Here is a 19611-nt window from a genome sequence, read left to right as displayed (position 1 = left end):
CGAAGGAGAAAGCAGATGAAGGCGTAACGTCCAAATAGACAGAAGCCATTTACATCTTGATGATACGTGGAAAAAAACAGAGACGGACAAACATTAAAAAAAATACGGCAGCACTTTAAGCTATTCTCAGTCTCCCAACAACATGACCAATGTGATGGTTAGCACACATTCATAATGCAAGGCGAGCCGTGTTGTTTCTGTAAACTGGGATGGTTTGGAGCTCGTTTTCCCTGACAGAGCTCTGCCCACATCAGCTCTTTGCACTAAGTGAACTGCCGAAACGACAATGCTGATTCAGCCCGATAAGACAGAATGAAAGAGGAATTTTTGCCATTTAGACAAAAGCACAAGACAACATGAGTAAATATAACTCTCAGCAAAACTCATTAAAGGCTGGGGGCTTCGAGGCGGGGAGGGCTGGCGAGTGTGCCAGAGAGAGAGAGAGAGAGAGGGAGGGCGAGAGAGCTGAATATGAGATCACAGGGAATAATCTTCTAAAAGCATGTTTGAGGAACAAGGATCGTCTAAGGTTATACTAATGCCAAGTGATGCCTGGAAGTCAGAACAGAGAAGGAAAGTTTTGCTCTTCAGTCATTTGCTTGTAAAGAGGCTCAGCGAGACAGCAGCACTGCATCACCAGATGAAAACTTAATGCCGTCCATCTTTTATTGATACGACTGAATTATAAATGCCGTGACAACAGAGCCGGCCATGTCACAGCATGGGCATGATGGTAAGACGTGGCGAGAGTGGAGGGATGAAAACACACACCACATCGACAGACAGATAAGTTACACTGGCCAACAACACACATCTGTACTCCCAAGTTTTACAGCTCAAGCGAAGCAGTGAAGAAGCTTCGAGAGTGCTTGATAAATCATCCAAAGGCTCTGCAGAGGCGTTAATGTACTTTTTCCCTATAAATAAAACACCTTGGGCTTTGAAACAGGCATAAAGTCTGATTCATCCAATCTGCAGCCCCCCGAGAAGGCACAAAACACAGAATATGAGAAAACCAAAGGAAAAAAAATCAGACATTTATTACATATTGAAGAAGGACGAGTCATGGCGTACACTTGCAATTTAATCAGTGGTGCCTCATAATGCATATGAAATATGGAGGTGAAAGCCCACAAGCTGGAAGCCAGACTCGAGGATTTTCTATTGCGCATGTTCTGAGACAGAGGTGGAAAGAAGAAGTGTGAGAACGAGAAAGAACCTCTAGGCATACAGTCAGGAGAGAACAAAGCGCGAGCACTTTCACTGCAGATGGATTCTTCCCCAAACATGTAAACTAGATTCACAGACCAAGGCATCCATAAAATAAAATAAAATAAAATAAAATAAAATAAAATAAAATAAAGCGGGATGTGGTGGCAGAGAACCTCCAAATCTCTGCTGCATTATTGCAGACACAGGAATTTTCAGTGTACTGTTTTGTAGCACTGGTACACATAAAGGAAGTGGCCAGGAAGGTTTAAATAGACACATCTAGTGCTGAATGTGGCCCAATGCAACACTTTCAAGCCAATCCCTTTGGTCATAATTGAGGCTGGCAGGGCTTTGCTAATGTGTGTTCCCATTGACCTGCCGGGCTCTGAACTGAATGTGCAAAATCTCAGAGGAACCTTGAATTTACCATTTTTACAAAAGTTGCATTCAGATGCAAATTCTGCAACGGCATGCATCTACGTGAGAGTCACTTTCTCTAGAAGTCTGTGTGTGAGTGTGTGTGAGTGTGTGTGTGTGTGTGTGTGTGTGTGTGTGTATGTGTTGGCGGAGGGAGGGTTTTGCAATGCTCAATACAGTAAGGAATGCTTTTTTCATGATAATAAGAAGCCATGGTTTGTCACCATCCTTCATCTATCATTCTCTGCTTCCAAATCTCTGCTGCGCTACTCACAGCAGTAACATCATTGTTTTGAAGCAGGCTCATCTACCTCAAATCTAAATGACAAATGACCAATATGAGCATATTCTGCTCATCTGACCGCATAGCTGAGGTATGGTTAAGTTTGTGCAGTTAAAACTGCAGGGTTGAGGTTAGGGTGAGGATTTTGGCCAAATAAACTATTGAAATAGTAATGTTAAGGCAGACAACTAAAACACTTGCTTAGAGAGAGTCTGCCATCATGGCTAAAAGGTACCAGTCTGAACAGCTGGTATCAAACACTTTGTTTGCCCATCATCTATCTTGACCCCCACCCGTGTATTATTCTTTGCGCTGTAAGAACATTTGTGCCATGGTCTTTGTCACAACAGATGCTTTAAAGCATCCTGATAGTACAGCTGAATCCCACATGATCTTCTCAACCAGTGACCTTTAAACCAAGGCTTATCATTTATTAATGCTGGCTTGATGACATCTAAAACAATGCCTCCTTTAATAGGTCAGCGTGGTCCGTCCAAATTCTCAGTCCCCCAGCTGATAACCCTGAAAATCGTATTCAATAACTCTCCAGCTGCTCTTTGGTTTAAAATAGCGTCTGCATATTCTTCTGACAAATGTGCCTTTACTTCCTAATAACTTACTTTAATAGTTGAGAATGACAAGAGATAATGCGGAGGCTGATCCGGCTGACCGGGAAGATTTAATTTAGATTTCCCTCAGGTTCCGATAAGCTTGGCACTCAGCAGACATTTTAAGATGACAGTCAGAACCTGCACAGCAATTTTCTGTTTGAATACACAGACACAAAAGAGCAGTGGTTAGACTTTAAAAGTGAGAAAATGAGATTTCTGTTGCGATGAGGAGACTCAAGTGTGAAATATTTCTTTCTGCAGTTACTGTGAAACCGTTTGCCTCTTCACTTGTATATGTGTGAGAGTGTCTTTTGTCCTTGTTTATACATTATATTACTCCCTAACCTTTAATACCATGTGGAATGTGCTGCTCAGACAGTGAAATATGAATGAGAGCAATTTTAGCACTTAACACATCATTAATCCTGCAGTGAGGCTGTAGCCCTGAGAGAAGAGGTGAAGCTATGATGTGTTCAGGCTGGAAGGCATACATATACACACACACACACACACGCTGACTTATCATACATTCCTTATGTTTATGTTTTTACTTCCAATAGTGAAAGAAAGACATTATGGGTGCACCTGCCTGCAGTAGATTAACTTTATTTACACAATCTGGCCGAATGTATGTAGACAGCCTTGTTCTGGGGCTGTTTTTCATGGTTTGAACACTTAGTTCCAATTGAGTGAAATCTACAGCATACAATTAATTTTAGACAATAGCATACTTCATACTTTGTGGCAAAAGTTAAGTGACATTACGATGACCCTATACACAAAGCCAGGTCCATGAAGAAATTATTTTCACAGTTTGTTCTGGAAGAACTTGACCGGCCTGCACAGGGCCTTTGGGATGAAGTGAAACACTGATGAAACACTTGCCTTATTTGCCCAACATCCAACAACCTCAATAATGCTCCGGATTTAATGAATGGGAGGAAATCTCTGAAGCCAGGTTCCAAAATCTGGCATTCTTCCCAGAAGATTGGAGGCTGTTGCACAAACATGTTACCATAATGTCCATAGTTTTTTAATTAGATGTTTGACAGTTGCATAAGGGTGCAATATTTGGGCTTTCACATACTTATGGCCACGTAGTGTGATGCAAATAATATTCATGATGTGATATGTATGTAAATGTACGTGGAAGCAGAGTAACAAACAAACTGATCTATTATGAATGCAAACACACACACACACACACACACACACACTAAAACTGTCCTCAGAAGTCATCTTCTGGTAGTTATGTTGTATATTGGAAGAGAGCTTGGTCCACACCCAGATACAGAAAAAAACAACACAAAAAAAAAAAACTGCAAATGCATGTGTGCTGGGAGCACCATCCCCATCTCTGCAATTCCGTAATCCGCAGGGCCCATTATCTTTTAAATGGTTTCAACACGAGAGAGAGGAGAGAGTGATGGGATGCTGGGTGAATAGTTTGCTGGAAAATATGGTGAGGAAGAGAAGAGAAACACAGACAGAAAGAGAGGGGGCGAAAGAGAGAGAGGGAGAGGGAAAGAGACTGTATGATGGTGTCAGTTCAGACAAAAGGCCCAGTCATGATGTGTTCTCGCTGGAGAACAAAGAGCTCTGACAGACTCCCTGGGTCTGCTCTGTTGACTATAAATGTATACCATACACACGCATTCACACACACACACACCCACACACAAACATACCCACATATGCACACGTAGGCAGAGACAGACAGAAACTCTCACACACCCACACTTCAAACTTCTCTCCCCAACAAGGGGACATAAAAGGCGAGAACAGCAGTTAGTCTAATTATCTCTGAATTTGTAGGAAATCAACAGTCTAATACTGTTCAAAAAAGTGTTTGACCCCAGCAGCACTGCAGGGACATCACACAGCTATTGCATGCCTTTTTTGTCTCTTCCAGGTTTAACAGACTAACTCAGTGAAGATATTCCTCATAATGAGCTTGGATTGCAGCCACACCACAAATAACATCATCACAACCTGCTGCAGTGAGGATGTTTGGTGACTTTGGTGAATTCACTCTTCATCTGTTACGACACCGCTTTTTGCTTTCACTCACGTGCGTCCACTTTGGCTATTGCTCTGCGTTTCCAGCAGCAACCATGTGGCATTTTGGGCTAGCGTGGTGGTCTGCAAGGGTTTTTCTTTTTTTTGGGGGGGGGGGCAGCGACACTTCAGGCAGGGTCCATGGCAGGGTCAAGACATTTACCCCTCCTCTTCAGCACCCCTGCAGTACGCTCCATGAGAGCCCAAAGAGAACACGGAGGTGTTAGAGAAAACACAAACAGAGCCCCGATTGTCCCTGACTTGGGTTCAGCCCCCCCACCCAACCCCCCAGCAGCCCCACCTCCAGGGGTTTAAGGCTGAGAGAATGAGCAACTGTCAATGGTGTTTTGTAAATACGTAGCCGTTTTCACTTCGGATGGGTTTATTCAGATGTCGAAGGGAAATGTGCCTGCTTTGCAGTCTGCTAGTGTCCTTGCCTTTCCTGTCCTATTGAGGTTTGTATGGGAAAGCCATTTGTGGTACGTCCGAGAGCTCCGGCACAATCGCCAGCTCCTTTGACACAGGGGTTGACAGCTGAAACAAGTGAGCAAGCTGGTGGACAGGGCAGCCCACTGAGTGATGGCTGTTTCTTATTGGCACTTATTGACCAGAGGCAAAGCCCCCCTACAGTGTGTCACATCTCAGCTAAATGGATTACAGACGGGGCCCATTGTTCCACCGACATAACTACCTCACTGAGACCGCATGACGTTGCATGACCGCAGCATCAATGACAAATCAAACAGAGCACGAGACATGATCTATCAAAAATTGTGTTACACTAAAAAAGCCTGATGAGAGGAGCGTTATTGGAATGCACGCAGTGATATTTATCTGCTTGGGGTAATGCAATTATCTCTGTAAACAATGCTGCCTGCCTCTAGTTTAAAATTAGATCACGTTCCACAGGACTCATAGGTTTTAAGCTGTCATTTGTTTTGTTTTAATTACATGCCATTTCTCTCCAATCATCAAATTAGCACCTGCAGTGGGGACCGCTCCTAATGGCCCTGACTTAATGATGATTACAGACAATATCGGTTTCAACTTTCAGTAAACAACTGCCGCCCGCCCACTGAATAAATTAGCCCAGCCTAGGTAAATCAATACGCTAGCTGGAAGTTATAGTTCAGCTACCGCACAAGTGATCACTTCTATAGACTCGGGATTCTTTCACTCAACTGATAAACAATGGCTCTCGACTACTCAAAGACGCCTTACGCAGCAGAGGAATGTTTTACTGCGGGGCGGCGGTGGATCTGTGGGTGCTATGAGCATCATCTTATCTAGTGTTAAGCATACCCTTGGGGGTTGGAGAGGCGACAATCACTTCTTTACTTCTTCACTCCTCCCATTCTCTGTCCTAACCCCCTACCTTTCCTAGCTGGCTTTCTCCGGGGCCTTTTGTCAAGGGATTACTGGGGGTTTAGAGACGCACACACTGATCCCTCCCTCCCCTATCGGAACCACACAGGGGGTTAAGGCTGGAGCACAGAGGGGAGACCTCGGCACAATGATCTGAATTACAGAGGCTTTCTATGTATGGCCACTTATATTCCCCCCCATTTGCTCTACTCAGAAAATCACAACAGAGTGCTATTCAGTGCTTGTGTTTTTCCCAGCAGGAATCTTGGACTATAAGCCAAAACCATGGCCAGATTTGTTTTTTTTAAATACACCTACAGACTTCAGCGAGTATATTTACTCTGTCTTTTCCTCAATTTAAACACAAACTTGTGGCCTAGAAAATATCCACAGCAAACAGACAAGCCTCAAGTGAAACCGCAGCAGACTGTAACTGCAAAAAATCAACACACACATCCCCCGTCATCCCTCCATATTGTGAGAGAGCACAGGCTGTCACCTCCTCTACAGGTCGGTATCCATCTCTCTCTGTCCTGTCTCTGGGACAGCTGCCCAGACAGCCCATCTGTCTGTCCTGACCTGTGTTTGGGACCATGGGGGGAGCCTAAGTGGCCCACAAAGGGGGTCCCTGGCATGTTGCCTGCACGGTAATGACAGTTAAGCTGCCAGCGGCTTCCCTAACAGCTCTGGAGGTCTCTCTGCGGTGCAACAGTATTGATATTGTATCAGGTTGCAAAGGCCTTGGCAGCCTTTTAATGAGTGCTCAGATTGATCAGGCGGTAGTGGCTCTCCCTTTACTGTGGATGATGCTTATTGGCTGTCCCTGCAGGCCTGACCTCCCTCTGATCAGTATCAGAAGAGGGAGACTTACACTCTCATGCACTCAGTACATAGACACACACACACACACCCACACACATACACACAGGCTGCCACATATACACTCCCAAAAGCAGGAAGGCTATGAATAAATTTTAACATTAAATATTCATATTTAAATTGAACGCAAATAACGCTATAATATGCTTAAAGAGATTTCCAGTGGCTGCTTGTGCTGTGAATCCATACATCTTATTTGGTATCCAGTGAATTTGTGATGAGAGAAAGCTGCTTGACTAGACTTGGGCAAACTTTATAAACTCCAAACTCTTAATGAAAGAACTGCTTTACTAGACAAAGTTTAGCTCCAACTTAAATATTCTCCGGCGAAAAAATTTGTTTTAGTTACAAACATACTCATCATCAGCATCATAAAGGACCAGCTGGCGGTGGTAGTCAGTTTGCAACAGCTAACGCAATATGGAACTATTAAGGGACTGAATCTGTAACCAGAGTCATACAGTTTAAAACACTGCTGGCAGCAAACTTTGTAGGAAATTAAATGATATCTGAATTCTGCTTCTAAAATGAAACAAACAGGAAAGTCTTTTAGTTTAATGTGTAGTAATCAAATTGCTGTCATTTCAATAATTATTCCTCAAAACAGAATGCTTTATCAGCACTTTGAGAAAAAAAGTTTTTTTTTTCAATACAATTTTCTCAGTGCAGATATTTGCTGTGAGGAAAGTAACACTTTAAAGAAAAATCAAAACAACATTTAACATCTCATTCTGACACATGCCAACACCAACACACACACACAAAAGAACAGAAACAAAATGTCCTCCACTGTAGCTGCCTGTGGGGGTCATTAACTGAACTAAAAGTCAGAAAGAAAAAGGAGAGAAAAAGATATCTACACCACCTGCCTGTCAGTGTCTATTACAGTACTTCACCTTTCTGTCCCTCCTCCTCCTCCTCCTCCTTCTCCTCCTCCTCCTCTCCACCTGCGTCCCTCCACAGGCTCATGTCAAGGTCACAGCAGTGGTCTTTGAGACTCAACTCTCTCCTATTAGCCCTCCATTAGGCTACTGTCAGAGAGGCAGCCAACTGTCGCCCTCCCGTGGTTGTGATCATGACCCCCTCTCAGCCTCTGGACCTCCCCCTCACCCCCCTTGGGATCTACAGTAGGGGTGTAACAGGCGGGTGGTAGCAATGAAACCTCAGCTCAGTTCTCAGGGGGGAGAGGACATTGTGATTACTTTTCAGTGGCCTTTACAGTCAGGAGACCATTACATGACTTTGCTGCTGATCGGTTACATTGAGACGTGTTGTGAAAAAATTTAATTTGCACGGAAACGGCCCACGTTGCAATTATGCCCTCTTCAAAATGTTCCCTGTGTGCACCTGCTCGCCCTCTCCATCGCCTTCCCTCTCTTATTTCCCCCCCTCTTCTTTTCTAGTAGACATGAATTAGCCACGCCTTGATCAAGTTCATCACCCTCGTGTTGTAATTAGTGCTGTGTCAGAGCGTAGAGCGTGGCCCCATTTAACTAATAGAGCAATTATGGCACTGTGGGCCAGCTCTTTGACCTTCACCCCCCCCACACACACACCTTAAAACCTTCCACATCACACCCACCCATCAGCTCAGATGGAACATAAAGCATCGGACAGGACAGGGAGATATACCCGGCTTTTCAACCACGTGGAGATTAATAGGTGCCTATAACCTTTTACCATGGATCGCACTGAGAGAAAAGGTCAATCAGATTCATGAGAAAAGCGCTGTGGATGAATGTCTGAGCTTAATGAACATCGTATAACACGGGGATTGCTGTTGCTCTCTCCTTCATGTGAAGCAGAAAAGCATTAAAAATAAATGGGGAGCAAAGCCAATTCAAGACACACATAAAATGGCCTGTAAATTCACAGAGTAAGCAGACAGGAGAAGAGAGGGATAGGCATACACCGTCTAAGGAGAACAGAGGGACACTGTTTACTGTTGTAGTGATTCAATTAATATAGTTAAGGGAAGAGTAAAACACGAGATGCACGACTTCAAACCAGATTCCACCAGCTGTCAGGTTGTGCATTTTTCACAAGGTGGGCAGCGATGACATACATGATGTGACACTTGTCATCTTGCGTTTGGTAAGGTCCTTGTTAAACGTGTCTGTGATGAAAAGCTATTAAAGCAATTATTTTAACAGCAGGAAAGCTTGGGATGGAAGAACAGGGCCTTCTGTGGATTTCAGATGAAACCTCCTTTCAGCACCATCGCCCCAGATAGCTTAAGTTAACTGAGTGGTTATGCAAGTGGGCAGCAGAGAGATTTTTTTTTTCAAAGTGTAGAGACGCACACACATACACACACAGCCTTCACAGTCAGCCACTTCCTTACAAATAGAGAGCCGACTTCCCAGCCAGCCGATGGAAGCTGACACACAGCAAAAGAATGAGCTGCTTCTGTGTTGTTACTATAAAGCTTGGCCAGAGTGCTGAGCGGCCTCTGTGTGTGGCGCCGCAGGTTGGCACACTCACAGGGGGCTTTATTGGGGTGCCGTCCTGAGCGTCAGGCAGCATGCCCGATGTTGACAAAGCCTGGTATCGCCTGCTGTCAGCCCATTCTGTGTGCACCCGGCGGAAAGAATCAATTAGGCCGAGCTCACAACAGAGCACTTTAATATTTGACTTCTAATCAGCGGGCAGAAGGCAGGCTGGGGCACGGAAGCAAGCTGGCAGTTCCCATCTTGCTGATGTGGAAAATGAGGGTCAGGGAAATGCTCCCAGAGCCCCACAACATGAATCACATACCCAAGGAAGGATGTGCGAAATTGCCATCAACAACAGGCAGATCCCCCCAAAGTGTTAAGGGAAAATATCCCTTCGTCAGTCGCAAGATATCAAAAGCACCTTACGCAACCAGCTGCAAGGAATGGAAGAGAAATATCACACGGCTCGGCTCGTAAACAACCAGAGCTCTGTGGAAGGGGACAGTGGTTTTATAGAAGAAAACGAATTGATGAGGTCTTCACTTGCCAGATGAACTGCGCCTTTGAAGATTTTCCTCTTGAAGACTTTTGGTTTTTATCCTGCACTGCCGAAGGCCCCCTCTGCCAGCAAGAAGAGCGGGAAGAAAGAGAGAGGTGAATGCTGTCCTCACGCTGGGGTTTTGAAGTGGAGATCAGTCCTCAAACAGAATAGCTTACCAAAGGCACATCATTCACCTGTCTGCTCTCGCTAGTGTCAGTGAGACAAGAAGGAAAATCAGAGTTCAGCTCGCTCAAATGTACCGTCAAGAAAAGTTACGGAACCGGTCGTTTTTTTGTTTTTTTCACAAACACAACAATAAACTATCAGGGTTATATTAAGAAGCATTTGTTGTGAGTCGTTTGTTAATCAAAAAGGAGAGCTGATTACAGTCGCACACATGGATGTTTTTGCAAGTCATTATGAGTCAGCTGTGCGCAGCTGTGCACATAATATGCCCACATGTTCTGAGTGCTGCTTCTTCTGCTGCTGTCCAACTGTTCACACAGAATGACTCTGATCACATCAGCACAAGCATGTTAGCGTTAAAGGACAGTGCTAACACTGCAGTGGTGATGTGTCCAGATCATGCAGATAGAGTAATTATTTAAAACTGCGTTAAAAAAAAATCCATTTTTAAAACTCCAAAATGAGGAGTTCAAATACTGAATTACAGCATAAAACATGTAATCGCTGCTTGTTTAGTAAAGACATGAAACTGGTTTACAGCCCAAAGCCACAGGGGGGTGAAAATGATTTTTCAGCAATTGGTTTAATAATTCTGAGCTTTGTAGCTTGCTCGTTATTTCTCATGCCTACTTCCCTCAGCTTCACCTCTCTCCTGCTCTCCGCATCTTTCATTTCACTCTCTCCTCTCTTCTCTTCCCTTTATAATTACCATATGGACTGATGGCCACCGAGGGGGCATCTGCTGTGGCCACAGCACACCCGCAAACACCCACAGCTCTTTGATCATGGATTCTATCTCAGTGGGGCCAACAATAACCACCCTCTCGTTTGTGCAGAGTGAAATACTAATCACTGGCAGGCGCATGAAATGAGACGATGTGATTTTGAGAATACCGTGATGCACGAGTTGCCTCTGGAGGTGACGAATCTATCGCTCTACATAAATGAAGTGTTGATGGTAAGAGTAGCCTGCCGTGTTGTTTGTTTGCTCCGAGGTCTGTCGAATCCATGGTAACAGGAGCAATAATCTGAACCTGACTTATTTTGGCAGTGAGGCAGGGAGTGATACCCAGACAGGTGGATAGATAGCTAAAAATTGATAAATGATATACTTTATGATATGATTACACTTTTAACAGTGAAACACGCATTCACATTCTTCCGTGTGCTGACCCACATCTGTGTAAAAACACATGCTAAAGAAATACAGAGCCCTACAGTAGCTGTGGCAACAAATCAGCACACATGTTCAGGTCAAATCTGTGTGTGTGTGTGTGTGTGTGTGTGTGTGTGTGTGTGTGTGTGTGTGTGTGTGTGTGTGTGTGTGTGTGTGTGTGTGTGTGTGTGTGTGTGAGTGTGTGAGAGAGGGAGAAATGAGAGGGCAGATTGAAATTTCACTTTGACGCAGAGTTAGAGGCAAGCATCCTTACCTTCCTTTCTAAACAAGCTGTGTCTGATGTCCTCCTTGCCCACAGTGATCAGCCACTGACTGCCAAGATCTGTAAGCATACAAAAAGTCCAGAGTGGATGAATACTTGGAACAGAACAACTTCCACTTAGGAGCTCAAACTGAGCCAGCCTACAGTATCTGCATGCCATTTCAGCTTGTTTCTAACATCTTTTTTTAATGTCTGTATCTTATGTGCATACTGGTTTATTGCGGTTTGATGCTGCCCTGTATTGTCTCTGTCTTCCTTAACAGCTGCCATAAGCCATTCTGGTCCAGATGCCACTCCCAGTCACCACTCCTCCCTCACACATACCCTGAGGATGGTGACACATCTGTTTTAGACGAAAACACTAAAGAACTGTGCCGCGCTATGAGTAAACAACCACATACGCCATGTCAGTTCACACGGTTTATAATGGCACATATCTGGAAGTACTCGCTCAACATAAAATCCATATTTGACTGATGTGACGCCGGAGGAAGCAGGCAATAGTTCACGAGGTGGTTTAATTAGACCTGTGCCAGAAATAGAGTAAAGATTGTCTCATTTTAAACATAATTACAGCTCACACTCCAGGACATGTTCAGTTATAGTGATAATCATCAGTTTCTGTTTGTAATGCTATGTAAGCGCTGCTCACACTCATCCAGGCAGACAAGTAAATCCTTACACTGCTTTAAACTAGGCGTTGAAAGAAGTTGAGTTACAAAAAAAAAAAAGAAGCTGTTTTTCCACACGGCTTTCCATCAAGCTGCCGTCAACAGCGGCTCCGCATCTCCAACTGCTTCTAGTTGTGATCTTGTAAGCTTACAAGGCCTTGTGTTCTGTGTCTGCCTGTGAAGGCATGTTGACAGGAGTGGAGCTGTCTGATCCATGTTCTGATTGGACAGGTGTCAGTGTCCAACATGTAAACAGCAGAGTGGAGCCAAACCAACTTTAACATCTCCATAACCACTCTGTGAAAATCTTGGCGTTAATCTCTCTCTCTCTCTCTCCCTCTCTCTACTGATGAATCTGCTCATATTTCAAACATAGTCTTTGGTGAGATGCTTTGCACACACAAAAAAAATGGGGTGACACACACACACACACACACATGCACCCATTTGGTATGTGCAGCAGGGCTAAGAATACGCTGGAGGACCGTATGAGCCCACATGTCTCTCGCTGCCAAGGCACGTCTCTGACTCCAGCTGCTCTCTGCCTGAGCCAGCTCTGCCAGCCACTCATGGGCATCAAAGAGAGGTGAGGCTGGACACCTGTGCCTGTCTGTCTATCTGTCTGTCTGTCTGTCTGTCCATCTGGAGCAAGGACAAAAAACCTAAGATCTCTGTCAAGGCTTACTTTGCTCTGTGAAACATATTCCTAGATAGCTTAAAACACAGCTGACAGACATTTGAAGCAAAGGACACATCGCGGAGGAGGACTTTCAATTGTACGACAGCGATACTAAAAAGAGCAGAGACATCATTTATTCAAACAGGATTTTATTTGGTCAGAGATGACATCCACATAAAGTTGCAGCTTTCAGCAGACACCGCAGGCTGCACATGGCAAAAGTGATTTACTTCCCTTTTCTCTCACTAAAATAAAGGAGTGACAGATTTAATATAAATAAGCAGAGAGGGGGAGGAAGAAGGGAGGGGATTGGAACTGGCTGCCGGTGACAAGGCGGTGTGACAAGCGTGGCAACTGAGAGAAAATGCGGCACCTGGCCTTGTCCTTGATGTGAATAAGAGGATGATACATCAAAAAGTGACAGGGCAGAAAGACGGTTATTACCCAGGCGGAGAGAAAGATGAAGAGGAGGAAGAGGAGAAAAGGGGACTATTTTTAGCGACGAGGTAAAAATACGCCAGGGGTTCATTTAATATTTCCATAAAGCGCCCCTGTGTTAATGACTCATGTTTTATTAGTTGCAATAATCTCCTGTTCTTGGCAGAGTTACGTCAAAACTTTAATGGCGTTTTCGTGCAATGGAGATCAAATGCCCACGTTAACAGATAAAAGACTTCATCCTCCGCCGACTCTTGATAAGCTGGAATGAGTCGTCTGTCTGTTCAGGCTGATCCTGATGAAGTTTGACCGAGAGTGTAAATAAGCGAGAGCCCCAGGCCAGGCTGTATTTTCTTTGATTGGCTGCATTCTCCCCGGCGGCAGGAGGTTGATTGATTTCAGTGGTCTGCCAGCCCGGTTCTGCCCCTATTGATCCCTCATCTCCAGTCTTGTCTCCTCCGCAATTAAGAGTTCACTAAGCCGCTACTATAGAGCGCTCCTAATGAATACCACCTTCCTGCTAACATTTCAATGTAGCACTCACTACCACTGCCTGTCTTTGCTGCTTTCCCACCTCATTCCTCACTTTCGTACCCCTCGCGGTTAATGCTCAGTTACACCTGAACAATAACAGTGCAGTTGATCTGGATTTGTGATGATGTAGCTGGTGAAGGGAGAGGAGAGAGGGTTAGAGTCAAGGTTAGTGAAGGAATCCCACAGTTCATTAAAATTAAGCACGGGTAGACAGTCCAAATCTCTGTACATCACTGGGAATCAAACTGCTTCTCCAGCGGCCAGATTTGAAGGATTAGAACGAATTGAGCTACTTTGGATGTTAAAAAAACCTGGAATGTGTCTGGGTGTGAGGAGAGGAAGATCAAAAGATTCAATAGATTAGAATTAGATCAAACACAGTCAAAAGTTGTGAGGACAGACAGAGGGGGGGGGAGGTTGTGAGAGCGAAGTCTAGTCCACACGTACACGGGTATTTTTTGAAAACGCCCTTCCAAGGTGAAGATTTTTTAGAAACAGAAAATGTACAATTGCTCTTCCACTATATTGGGCCACAGAGGTGTCAGAATGTGTTATGGTGATCACTGCTACATAGCAACCGGAAATTGCTTTTTAAATTTTTTTTTTGTCAGTATTCTGATTGGCCCACATAGCTTTAGAGTTAGAGTTATATCACTGCTTGTTGGTTTGGCATTTTCTTGACACTGCTTCAAATGTGTTTGTGCATTTTCATTTAGACAGAGATTTTTTTAAACAGTGCTTGTAGGGATGGGATTTTTTTTTTTTTGAGCAAAATGAGGAAAAACCTAAAAAATACCCATGTACATGTGGACTAGGCCTGAGAGTGGTCGACATGAGAGAAACAGAAATCCAATTGCAGCAGTTGAAAAGCTGTCTGACTCAGAATCAATTTAATTGCCAGGTATCTATACAGAAACAAGGAATCTGCCTGTCTGTCTTTCCTCAGAGCCATTGGCACGTCAGTTTCTTGAGCTGCCCACCTTGAGGGTGCAGTCGGGAAAAAGCAGTTCAGTCACAGGTCACTTGTGCCCCGATGCACCTGGCCTTAAACCCGTAATCCCACTGCTTTGGTGGAGTGAGAAAATCCAATTTCAGAGATCTGTAATTCCACAAACCTTATTAGGCAACACAATGGCCGCCTGAGGGAGAGGCACGGAGGGGGGGGGGGGGGGGGGGGGGGGGGTAGTGGACGGGGGGCAGCGGGTGGCGTAGCTGAAGTTGTGACCGGGCTAAACACAGGGATGGAGAGAGGGGTGACGAACACAGAAATGGAGATTAAGGTAGAGTCGGAGTGTAGCAAATCAGGGAAATGAAGAAGACAAGAAGTGTTCTGGCACGGCTGCACTTCTGGTAAGTTACCATGACTCGGTACAACATGATGAAATGGGTATCACTAATTCACCGGGTAAAATGTTCAACTCACCCGTCAGTATTCACAGTCGTGTCCTCGCTGCTGCTGAACTCTCTGTCCCTGTTTCACCTAACTCGTGCATAATTTTCTCATCTCTTAAATTTGTCATAGCTTTTTAATTGCTTTCTTTTACATCATATATATATTTTGTTTTAAAAGCTCTAACAGAAGATTTGGAGTAATATTTTATATCAACACAACCTGAGAATAGATCATATTTGAATCCCATCACCATGCTGCATCCTGTATTCATTTAATCGTAACATCGATGGGCCACTTAGACTGCTGCTATCTGAGTGCTCCCATTGATTGTTTGCCTAAATCCAGGAGAGCGGGGCGTGTCTGTTTGTTTTGCCTTACTAATGGACACCATACGAGCACGCACCTCAGGGAGAGGAGACACGGCCATCAGAGAAGGAGTGGCAGACGTGACGAGAGGAATACACAGCAGGGCCATCCATAAATAACTCTTCAAATCTATATTTTCATTTAATCTTTTGTTTAACCAGGTGGTGTCGTTGAGATCGGGATCTATTTTTCATTTCTTGTGTACATAACAGACAGACCCACAGGTAATTCACAGACACACATTATACATCTTTCTCAATTAAGCATAGCAATAAATTAAGTGAAATAAAAGAATTAACTTCATATATTTTGGAGCTCATTTCATTTGTATGCAGCACAGTATTTGAAGCCACTTTTTCCAAGTTTAGTATAAAGAAGAGCTACAGCTACTGTGATGTTAAAATGTCCTGAGACCTGACATTGTACGTACTGTATTTAAATGTCAACAGAGAGCAGAGATAACTGGGCAGTTTTTGCAGTAGATCCTCATAAATAAACAATATACAATACAGCTCCCCAAGAGGACCATCCCTCTTTCTTATATAAGATGCAGTGGTGAGTGAGAGACCCGTAATGAAGCGTTCTATGATACATCGAGGCTTTAAGGTGGAGGTAGAAGCATGCATATATACAATATCAGCATAATCAAGCGTGGACAGATTTGTAGATTGGTTTTTTTTTCTATAGAAAAATCCAATTTTGACCTTCAGTTTGCCTGATAGCTGTTCCGCACTCACTTAAATGTGAGTCTGGTATCCAGCCAGAGCCCCAAATATTTATAACATTCAACAGTTTCAATTTCGGACCCCTGAAGGTTTTAGATATGAGCACAAGGCTGGATACTCTTAGGTGACCTAGAGATTAACATACATTAAGTCTTGCCAGAATTTAAAACAAATATGTGAGAAATGATTAAAAAAAATAATGCAGATTATGGTTATAATTACAAGTACCTTAATGAGATTCTGCTTACCAGACAGAAAAACGGTTGAGAAAAATGGCTTTGAACTCGACTAAGGTTTTGGCTGTGTTCCAGAGTGTCCCAATCACTGCTCTTAGCAACCACACTTAATACTATCATAAATTATTCACAGCTGTAACAAAACTGTAGCAAAAGGCCACCGATAACCTCGGGATCTAAAAGCTGATTAGAGGAGGAGATTGGAGCAAGGATTTAATACAAAATTGGGTGATATAGCGGGGCTTTACTGATATCTCTGCTGTTTGATATTGCAAGTGAGAAGGGGACCACTAGCCACTGTTTCTCCAGAGACAGATAGGGCAGTAAAGCCCGTACTCTGTGGCCAGCAGGGTATAATTACATTTCCCCGTGGGGCACCTTCGCCGCAGCAGCTCAGCCATATAGAGGGAAAAGATTGAAATCTGATTGCACTCGCACATGGCTGTTGAACGCCTGTCCGACACTGGAAATCACAAGTACACACACTGTTCAGACAGAGCAGATATGGCACACAGAGAAACAGCACAACACGCACATAATCACATGCACATACACACACACACATGCACCAACGTGTCTCCTTATTTGCTCCTATCAGCCGTAGACTACTCTTTCCTCTCTGCACACTGCTGAGTGTCTGAGAGGCGTCGTCAAAGAGCCTCTCTGCTTCTATCATTAGAGCTAAGAGGAGCAGCAGTGCCGAGATTTACACGCTGATCTCCTGATGCTGCTTCATCGCAGGACCTGTTAACAGCAGCTCATACATACTGATGAACAGGGACTCAGAGAGGGAACACGTGAGTGCTACTTACTGTCGAGATACTTTTAACGTATGCTAAAGAAGCAATGAAACACTAGTTATACTGCTTAGCTTCAAGATGAAGCATCAGCTAAGTAAAAAGTGAAGCAGTGTGTTTCCATCAATGGCCTGTAAAGGATGTGAATAGAGTCCTATTCCAAAAAACAAAATGATACAGACTATTTATTCAAGAGGATTCAACAAGATAATAATGCACCAGTAACTCAGATATATCATGACATTTAATTGCTGCTTCCCTGCTAAGATGGCATTTGTATTTTAAGCTGGAGTGGAGCCACGACAACATCTACAGTCTCAGAAGAAGAAGCTGATATCACAATGTCAAGACACACTCAGTTTAATTAATTTCCATCAGCATTTCGTGCATCTTCACTTCTTCTGTATCTTCTACATAAGCCAATTGTAAAAACTTTTTTGCACTTTTTTGCTCGTCTTATGTGAAAATTACAAGCGTGCATAAAAACAGATGGATGGAAAGGTACCAACTGGTGCAGCTAAAGACATGAAAACATGTAGAAAGACAAGAAGTGGAGCAGATGGGACAAGCAGTGGCTCTGAGAGGGCTGAATGAAGCTAATGGGTCACATTAGCTTTAGGACCCTCCAGTATAACCTCAGTGTTGAACCACAAAAGGTCAAGGCGGCGGTAAAATGAGCAGACACCGGCGCTGCCCTGGCTGCCTCCGGGCCCCGCAGAGACGGTGGTGGTGTGGTGTCACCTTGGCTGCTGTCACTGATATCTGCCACCTGTCACCGCACTGCCCCCGTGGCCAGGGATGCGGCTGCGTTGACAATGGGTTTATCGATAGCTCTTCCTCCTGAAAGTGGCGACTGGGGAACATGTCCTCTGCTTTCATCAACAGCTTGAGTCAACAGCTTCGGCGTGCGGCATTAGCATACAATACATATTCATGCCGGTGTCTCCCTTCAACTGCATCGCCAGCCCTGCTGCACATTTTCCAGCCATTTTTACAAACAGCATGTCAAGCGGCCCATTTTCGCCGGGAGTCCCACACGGCCTCTTATGTATTCACAGCACGGCCACCGCAACAACATCAACAGGTCTCAAGGTCGTCACTCCCACTGATTGTGTGCATGTCTCAGAAAGAAGTGAATGACTGAAGAAGGAAAATGGCAATGAGGAAGATGGAAGCTGAACCAAAACGCAAAATATGTGTGTGTGTGTGTGTGCGTGTGTCTGTTTTATGTGTAATGTGATTGCACCTGTAACGCAGTGCAAATAAGCGACTGTGATTTAGTGTGCACTTCCCATTACATTAGTGAGTTTAACCATGCAATTACAGCTTTGTGTGTGTAAACAAAAATCTGAACAAAATGTTATGTACACCTGAGTGCATGCAGGTGCGTGTGTGATTTTGTGTGTGTGTGTGTGTGTGTGTGTGTGTGTGTGTGTGTGTGTGTGTGTGAGCGGAGTGTATAGCATGCAGCTGCAGTCTCGACATGCCTGGGGACTAGCTAACAGGTAGATTTAGCAGGAGCATCCTCCCTCAGTCCATTGGCATCTCAGTGAGAAAAGAGGCCAGTTGATGTGGGGGTTAGAGCTTCCATGGCAGAGTGCGTTGTGATAAATAATGAATGCTTAAAGAACAGATCTCAGAAGCTTCCATCTCTCCCTTCATCCCTCCATCCCTGCATCCATTCATCCATCCACTTATATCGCTACAAACACCGCATGGCGTTCAGCTGTCTCTCTCATGAATATTTCAGCCTCTAGGTCAGTGCTCAACCCCCCCCCCCCCAACAACACCCCCCCCCCCCCCTCCACTCCACTCCGCTGCTCTTAACCACCACCACTTGGTGATGACACAGCCTTTTGACCCATAAAGCTATTGACAAAACAGTGATAGTGAGTACATTCACTGGGACTAGTCACGTAGACTAAAGCAGAGAAAGGTTCTATAGGAATGGCAGCGGCCACAACTGTTGTAACGGCAACTCTTAAAGGACCAGTGTGTAAAATTTAGTGGCATCTAGTGGTTAAGTTTTAGATTGCGACCAACTGAATACATCTGCCCTCACCCTTCCTTTCTAAATATGTATGGTAAACTCGCGAAAAACGTGAAAGGCCCTCTCTGGAGCCAGTCATTGGTTTGTCCATTCTGTGCCATGTAGAAACATGGCGGTGCAACATGGCGGCTCCGTAGAAGAGGATCTGCTCTCTATGTAGATATAAAGGGCTCATTTTAAGGTAACAAAAACACAATGATTCTTATTTCTATGGGATTATACACTAATTAAATGATACCTATGGATATTATATTCCATTCTGCTAGATGACATTAAATCTTACACACTGGTCATGT

General features: G+C 44.2%; 1 protein-coding gene across 9 annotated transcripts in view; it reads right to left on the bottom strand.

The window, feature by feature from the left end:
- The window catches only part of sulf2a (sulfatase 2a), a 44976-nt gene that overhangs the window by 13017 nt on the left and 12348 nt on the right, over positions 1-19611 (bottom strand). For 7 of the 9 annotated variants that reach the window (XM_053315795.1, XM_053315802.1, XM_053315801.1 and 4 more), the window contains one exon: positions 11425-11486. The exons of 1 other annotated variant lie outside the window; for it this stretch is intronic. The gene's annotated coding sequence lies outside the window, so the exon portion shown is untranslated. Of the gene's footprint in view, positions 1-2532; positions 2647-11424; positions 11487-19611 lie in introns of those variants that run through there. One more of the 9 variants, XM_053315799.1, reaches the window with a different exon arrangement.

The sequence above is a fragment of the Scomber japonicus genome, chromosome 3 (genome assembly GCF_027409825.1).
Source record: "Scomber japonicus isolate fScoJap1 chromosome 3, fScoJap1.pri, whole genome shotgun sequence".
Lineage (NCBI taxonomy): Eukaryota > Metazoa > Chordata > Actinopteri > Scombriformes > Scombridae > Scomber > Scomber japonicus.
Note: the sequence above shows the minus strand (reverse complement) of the source record. Positions and strands in the feature narration are given on the sequence as shown.